The sequence below is a fragment of the Crocodylus siamensis genome, chromosome 8 (genome assembly GCF_052110815.1).
Source record: "Crocodylus siamensis isolate JL-2025a chromosome 8, ASM5211081v1, whole genome shotgun sequence".
Taxonomy (NCBI): domain Eukaryota; kingdom Metazoa; phylum Chordata; order Crocodylia; family Crocodylidae; genus Crocodylus; species Crocodylus siamensis.
This window is the reverse complement of record NC_143402.1, coordinates 55,876,027-55,882,026: the sequence shown is the minus strand read 5'-3', so window position 1 is coordinate 55,882,026 and position 6,000 is coordinate 55,876,027. Positions and strand designations below refer to the sequence as shown.

General features: G+C 64.6%; 1 protein-coding gene across 4 annotated transcripts in view; it reads left to right on the top strand.

The window, feature by feature from the left end:
- Positions 1–1,194: 1,194 nt before the first annotated feature.
- Positions 1,195–6,000, top strand: part of ADGRL1 (adhesion G protein-coupled receptor L1) — a 53,865-nt gene continuing 49,059 nt past the window's right edge. For 2 of the 4 annotated variants that reach the window (XM_090061251.1, XM_090061246.1), the window contains exon 1: positions 1,196–1,866. The gene's annotated coding sequence lies outside the window, so the exon portion shown is untranslated. Of the gene's footprint in view, positions 1,867–6,000 lie in introns of all 4 variants that reach the window. The other 2 variants (XM_090061247.1, XM_090061249.1) reach the window with 2 other exon arrangements.

Below are 6,000 nucleotides of genomic sequence, written 5' to 3'. Positions count from 1 at the left end.
GGCAGCCAATGCACCTGGTGTGGGGAGGTGCTAGCCACATGCCTCTCCCCAGCCAGGGGCAGCCTGGGTAGACATGCATGTGTCATGCCCATGTGCTCCCATACTCCTTCTGTGCTTTGGTTCCCCCAGGCAGCCTTCCCAGGGTCCATGGAGGGTCAGTGCTGGGTTGGGGCCCAGGTCATTCATGTTCTCTGTATCCCTTGGCTCTGGATGCAGCCAGCTCCTTGGCTTCCCTCTTCCCTTGGGATCCAGTCCAGATTTTTCCTCCTGCCAACCACATGCTCTACTGAATCCTCTGCCCAGACGCAGGTCTGAGGGTTGGTACCCTCCCTTCCCCGCTAATGCCTCACTGAGCCCTAATCTCTGCTGCTGGCTTCAAAGAATCCCCATGCTCTGACATCCAGGCCTGGTTTTGCAGTGGCTTTACAGGTCCTGCTCCAGTGGTGAGATCCACTCCGGGTTTTCCCTCCGGGCCGCTGGCGCGATGCTGTGCGCCCAGCCTTCCCCCGGGCTGGAATCCAGGCCAGGCATTGCCTCTGCCTAGGTCTGCTCCAAGGGGCTGGCGTCTGCGATCCGGCAGGTGCAGGATCTGTGCCGGGTTATGTCTCCTCCCGGCTGGGGCAGGTGCGTTGGCGGCGCAGTTGCGCCGGGAATCCAGGCCGGGTTTTGCTTCCTTCTCCGTGCCGGCCAAGAGGAGCCGCTCAGTTTCTAAGATTCCAGCTCCAGGTTTTGCCCTTCCCCTGCTACTGGCCAGGTGTAAGGCTCCGCTCCGCGTCTCTGGCAAGGGAAATCCAGGCCGGGTTTTGCCGCGGCCCGCCTCCTCCCGGGCCAGGTGCCTTGTTCCCTCGCCAGGGGGGTCAGGGAGGGTTTCCCTTCCCCCCCCCCCCATCCCTCTCAGCGCTCTCCCAGATTCGATTCAGGGCTTCCCTCCCCCCCGGGATCCATTCCCTCCCTGGAAATCCGCTGCAGCATTTCCCCGCCCCATCCTCTCTGCGATCCATTCCGGGTTTTCCTTGCCCCCAGGTAACTCCCTCCCTTCTCTGACTCCGCTCCGGGTTTTCCCCTGTCCCGTAGGTGCTTCCCTCCCTCGCCGGATTCCCGTCCGGGTTTTCCCCCCTCCCGCAGGTAACCAGCTCCCATCCGCCCCCCGCTAAGCTCCGCTCCGGGTTTTGCGTCGCCTCCCCCGGAGCCCAGCCCGGCTGCTCAGCGCTGGGGCAGTGCTCGGCGCGGCGGCTCCGGAGCGGGGCTGGGGCTGGGGCTGGGGCTGGGCCGCCAGGCCGATGCCGACACCGGCCGCAGGAGGCGCGGGGGTTCCGTGTCGTGTCCCCGGGGAGCTCCCGGCTCTGCATCGCCGCGCCTCGGGCATGGGGCAGGCCCCCCGGAGGGCGACCGGCTGCTGAGCCCGGGGGGGGCCCGGCGGGTTGCCCCCAGCGCCCCGGAGCGAGGCAGCCCCATCCCTGCAAGGGGGGTTGCAGCCCGCCTGCACCCCCCCCCCCCGCCGCCGCCGCCTCGTCTGAGCGCGCTTAACCCGCGGCATCTGCAGTCCCCTCCCCAGTCAACCGGGGGGATCCGAGCCGGAGCTTAGACCAAAGCCTCCCCTCCTGCACGGAGCCTGATCTCCTCCCCCCCCCCATCAGTCTCCTGGGGGGCGAGAGGAGGCGGCAGCGCCCGGACACACACACCCCCACCCCCGCGATTGCCCCGATCCAGGCAGCTGCCTCCGGTTTCGTAACACCGTGTGCAGCCGGCGGGGGGGGGGGGGCGGGCAGGCTTGGCTGGGGGGTCTGTAGGAGCCCGATGGCTGCCGTGAAGTAAAGCGTGGATGGAGCCGCAGCTCGGAGCCGGGACCGGACTTCTCCGTGCGAGGTAGGAGGCTGCAAAGCCCTGGGGGTTTGTGGGGGGCTGAATGCAGCCCCCCCCTTGGAGATCGGTGCGGGGGGCTGATCCGGGGGCCGGAGGCTGCCCCCCATCTGGAGTGGGAGGGAAGGCGGGATGGACTGGGGGGGGGTGTCGTGTTTTTCCCAGACAGGTCTGCTCGCTGCGCCAGTGTCTCGGAGCGTGTGCGCGGGGGGGGTGTTGGGGGCGATGCATTGCACATCCACCCCCCATGCACTGCCCCCCCGGGGGAGGCGCGGGCGGCGGAACAAAGCCCCCTGCAAGAGGCGCCCTCTTTACTGCAGTATTTTTTTTCCGGGGCGGGGGGGGGGGGAGCAGCGGGTAATTACCCCCGAGTACCGTAATGTCTGGAGAGGAGGAGCAGCACGATTCTCCCCATATTCCCCTCCCTTCTCTCATTTCCCCGTCGTGGGGGGGGGGGGTCTGTGTGGGTTTGGCTGGGTGGGTTGCCTCCCCTCCTCTTCCCCGTGGTGTGTATTTAAGAGGCGGGGGGGTGGGGGACGCAGGCAGGGGACAGATCCCCCCCGCGCGGTGGATGCAGGCGGAATGGTTAATGAGGGGGGTGGGGGAGGGGCCCGGCCGCGCCACGGACCCCACCCCTCGGCCCAGCCAGACACGGGGGGGGGGGAGTAGCCATTCCCCCCAGTTTTAAAACGAGAAGGGGGGCCTGGCTGGAGCGGCCTCACCTTCGGGGGGGGGGGCACATCCAATCCTGGGCCCAGTCCTCCTGCGCCGCGGGGTAGGAGTTGTGGTGAAAGGGGGGGTGATGGGATCTGAGGCTTGCCCCACGCACGGGTGTGTGGGAGGACGCGGGAAGGATCCGGCCCTCGCTATTTTTTTTTTTTTTAATTCGATCTCGATCCTGAATGACTCCGGATCCGGCCCTGGCGGAGAAATAAACAAAGGGGAAGGGGATGGAGGTGGGGGAGGAGAAGCGGGTCGGATGGGGGGCAGGATTGGGGGCGACTAGGAGCGTATTAGGACCCCCATACAGGGGGCGCACCCCCAAACCAGCCCTCCCCGCTGCGTCGGATTTGGGGGGAATGAAGAGGAAACGGGGCGCAGCCCCCTTCCCCCTCCCACGGCGCGGGGTGGGGGGGGGCTGGACCCGGATGGAGGGAGCAGATGGATGAGTGCGGGGAGGGAGGGAGACCTGTAACCACCCCCCACCCGTGTCAGTTTCACCCGCGGAGCCTCTTCCCTATGTCAGTTACACCCCCCCCCCGGGTTTACCGTGGGGGGGATGATAGTGTTTTGTAGCATGGATGTCCCTGCTCCTGCCTCCCACGGGGGGAGGAGGAGGGGGCATCTCTAAGGGGCAGGAGGGGATGATATAGCCCCGCCCCCAGGCCTGATCTGGCTGAGGGGGTTGTGGTGCAATCTGGAGTGCACCACAGCCTGGATCCCCCCAGGAGGTGAGGGGTGACCTGGCTCCCTTATGAGCACAGACACCCCCCCCTTTTTGGGCTTACTCCCAGCAGGCACTGCACAGCCCTAGGGAGCTGGGAGCGGAAGGGGTTTCTCCCTGATTTACAGGTGGGGAAACTGAGGCACCAGCAGTGGGGCATCAGTGGCAGTGCTGGAGCTTGAACTGGGGTCTGCTGTGGCCTCTGCCCCCCGATGGGTGGAGTCCCCTCCCATGGTGCCCCTGTCTGGCCTGGGCAGGCAGGGAGTTAGATACTGGTGGGGTCTTCACCAGCCCCTCTGCCATCTAGATCTGCCCCATAGCAGGGGGAGGGGCAGAGGATGATTGGGACTGTCCTGGGTTCAGCAGGGCTGGTGGGGTCTCCAGGTATTTGGCCCCCCCCCCAGGAGCCCAGATGCCTGGGTTGTCTTCCCAGCCTTGGTCAGTGGCTGTGTTTGGAGCAAGGGGCTGGGAGCCAGGACTCCTGGGTTCTCTCCCCTGTTCTGGGAAAGGAGTGTGGGGTTGATTTCCAGCTGCCCCTACCCCCCCAGCAGGCGGGGGTGGGGCATGGCTGATGCCCCCACCCCCAGCACAGATGGCACCCTGCCCCCAGGCAGGCCCTGGCAGATGCCCGTCTGGGACATAGCTTATGCCCTCCCACTGTCCCTGGCCTGTGCTTGGAGGAGCAATTGTTGGGGGGGGGCAGGGACCCAGACACCACCTGGGGCCCTCTGGTGGCCTCCCTACCTGCGTTGCCTGTGACAGGCGCTAGGTGCTGCTCTCACCCCCTCCGCCCTCATGTGGGGGCTGGATTTACTGTCCCCTTCCTCCCCACTCTTAAAGAGACAGGCCCCTTGGTTCTGGGCAGGTGAGAGCCCCTGGGATGGGGGTTCACATCCCCCTGGTTTCTGGAATGGGGTGAACTTACATGTGTGCCCTGCCTTCTACCATCCCGCATGTTAGATGAGGAGGACTTGTGAATGGGGAGAGCGGGCTGTTTGGACCTATGGGGGATAAAAGTTCTAATACTGTTGCCAGTGAGTTGATCCCCTACTCCCGAGCTGGCAATTTGGGGGTGTTCCTAACCCCCCCAGCCTATCCCCCCTGGGGTGGCTGCTGGCAGGGGGTGGGGGGTCTGATGCCAGCCAGGGCAGGGTTGTTGCCAGTCAGGCCACAGACTTGCTTGGGGGGAGGGTAGACCCTGGCACCTCTGGCTAAGGGCAACTTTGCGGGATCCTACTGGGGGAATCAAACTCTGGGGTAAATGAACTGGGAACTCCTTCCTCCCTGCATCCCAAATCAGCTCCATCATTTGCAGTCTGCAGGCACCGGAGCCGAATGCCCAGCAGGTGTCAGTTAGCAGGGCCTGCCCTGGTATGTCCATCCACCCTCCTCCATTACACAGCCTTGGGGCGGGGAGGAGCAGGCAGTAGTGCCTGGGGGTGGGGGGGCGCCACAGGGACATGAGAGATGGGTGTTGTCTAACCAGTCTCATTTCCCCACCCCCTTCCTAGTCCAGGTTGCTTAGTGTTTGCTTGGGGGTGGGGGGGAGTTAATTCAGTGGAGGGCTTGGGGGGGTGGGTGACTGCTTCCCCTCCCCCAATCCCTGGAGGCTCCTAGCTCTGATGTGTGGGTTCCCCTCCCCAAAGCAGAGATGTCTAGCTGCTCCCCTTCCTGCTGGAGCTGTGGCCTAGCCTGGCTCCCGGCAGGCATGGAGTCCCAGTGGGCTGGCTGAGCCCTACTGATGGGCCTGGAGGGGCAGGCTGGGTCCTTTTGCACCCCTGCTTTACTCCTGCTCTTCTATTCCCCCCTTTAACTTGTCCCCTGTGGGGCTGGGTCCTCCTCCTGTCCCCCATAACTCTTGCCTGGTGTGAGGCATCCTGTTCCCTTGTGGGGGAGGAATGGGGGGAGTCTGGCCTGGCACTGCCCCTCAGCTATAGCTGTGTGTGCTGCTTCCCCCTCCCAAAGTAGTGCCCCCCCCAGGGGCTGGGGTCACTCTGATGTAGTTGGGGGGCAGTGGGGCTCCTCCACAGGCTTGGCTTGGGGTTGGTCCAGTTGGGGAGTGGTCCTTGGTGTTGAATGCTCCTCCCTGCAGGATGGGGGGGTGGGGGTTCTGAACCCCTGATAGGGAGGGGAGCCCCTAAGTTCTGGAGGGCCCCCTAACCCACCAGCTATTAACACTTCGGTGCCCACAGCCCAACTCTTAGCTAGGTATTTGTGCCACTTGGAGGGTGTCTCAGAGATTTGTGCCGGACACTACTCCCCCACTTCTGCATGCACACACCATACAGAGGTGTGGCGGGGTCTCCCAGCAGGGTGGGCACTACCCAGCCCCTGTCCCCGGTCAGGTTTGATTTCCACATTACCCCACATAGCTGGCCTTGCAGCCGGGTGCAAGGAGTGCTGATCCCTCCAGACACTGGGGAAACTGAGGCACGGAGGGAGAGGGGCCAGCCCAGGGTCCCACAGAGCATCTGTGCCAGGATGCAGGTTTCCCAGGGGTCTACCAACATGATTGTCTGGTTTCTGAGGGGCCAGAACAGGCTTCCCTCCCTGCCCTGGCTGCTACATATGGTGTAGAGCCCAGTGGGTTGGGTCATCTCACTGTTGGGTCATCTCACGGCAGTCCTAGGCCCCCTCTGAGCCCCCCTGTTCTGGGGGGGTGGGATTTTCTTCCCCTCATACACTTGCTGCCATGG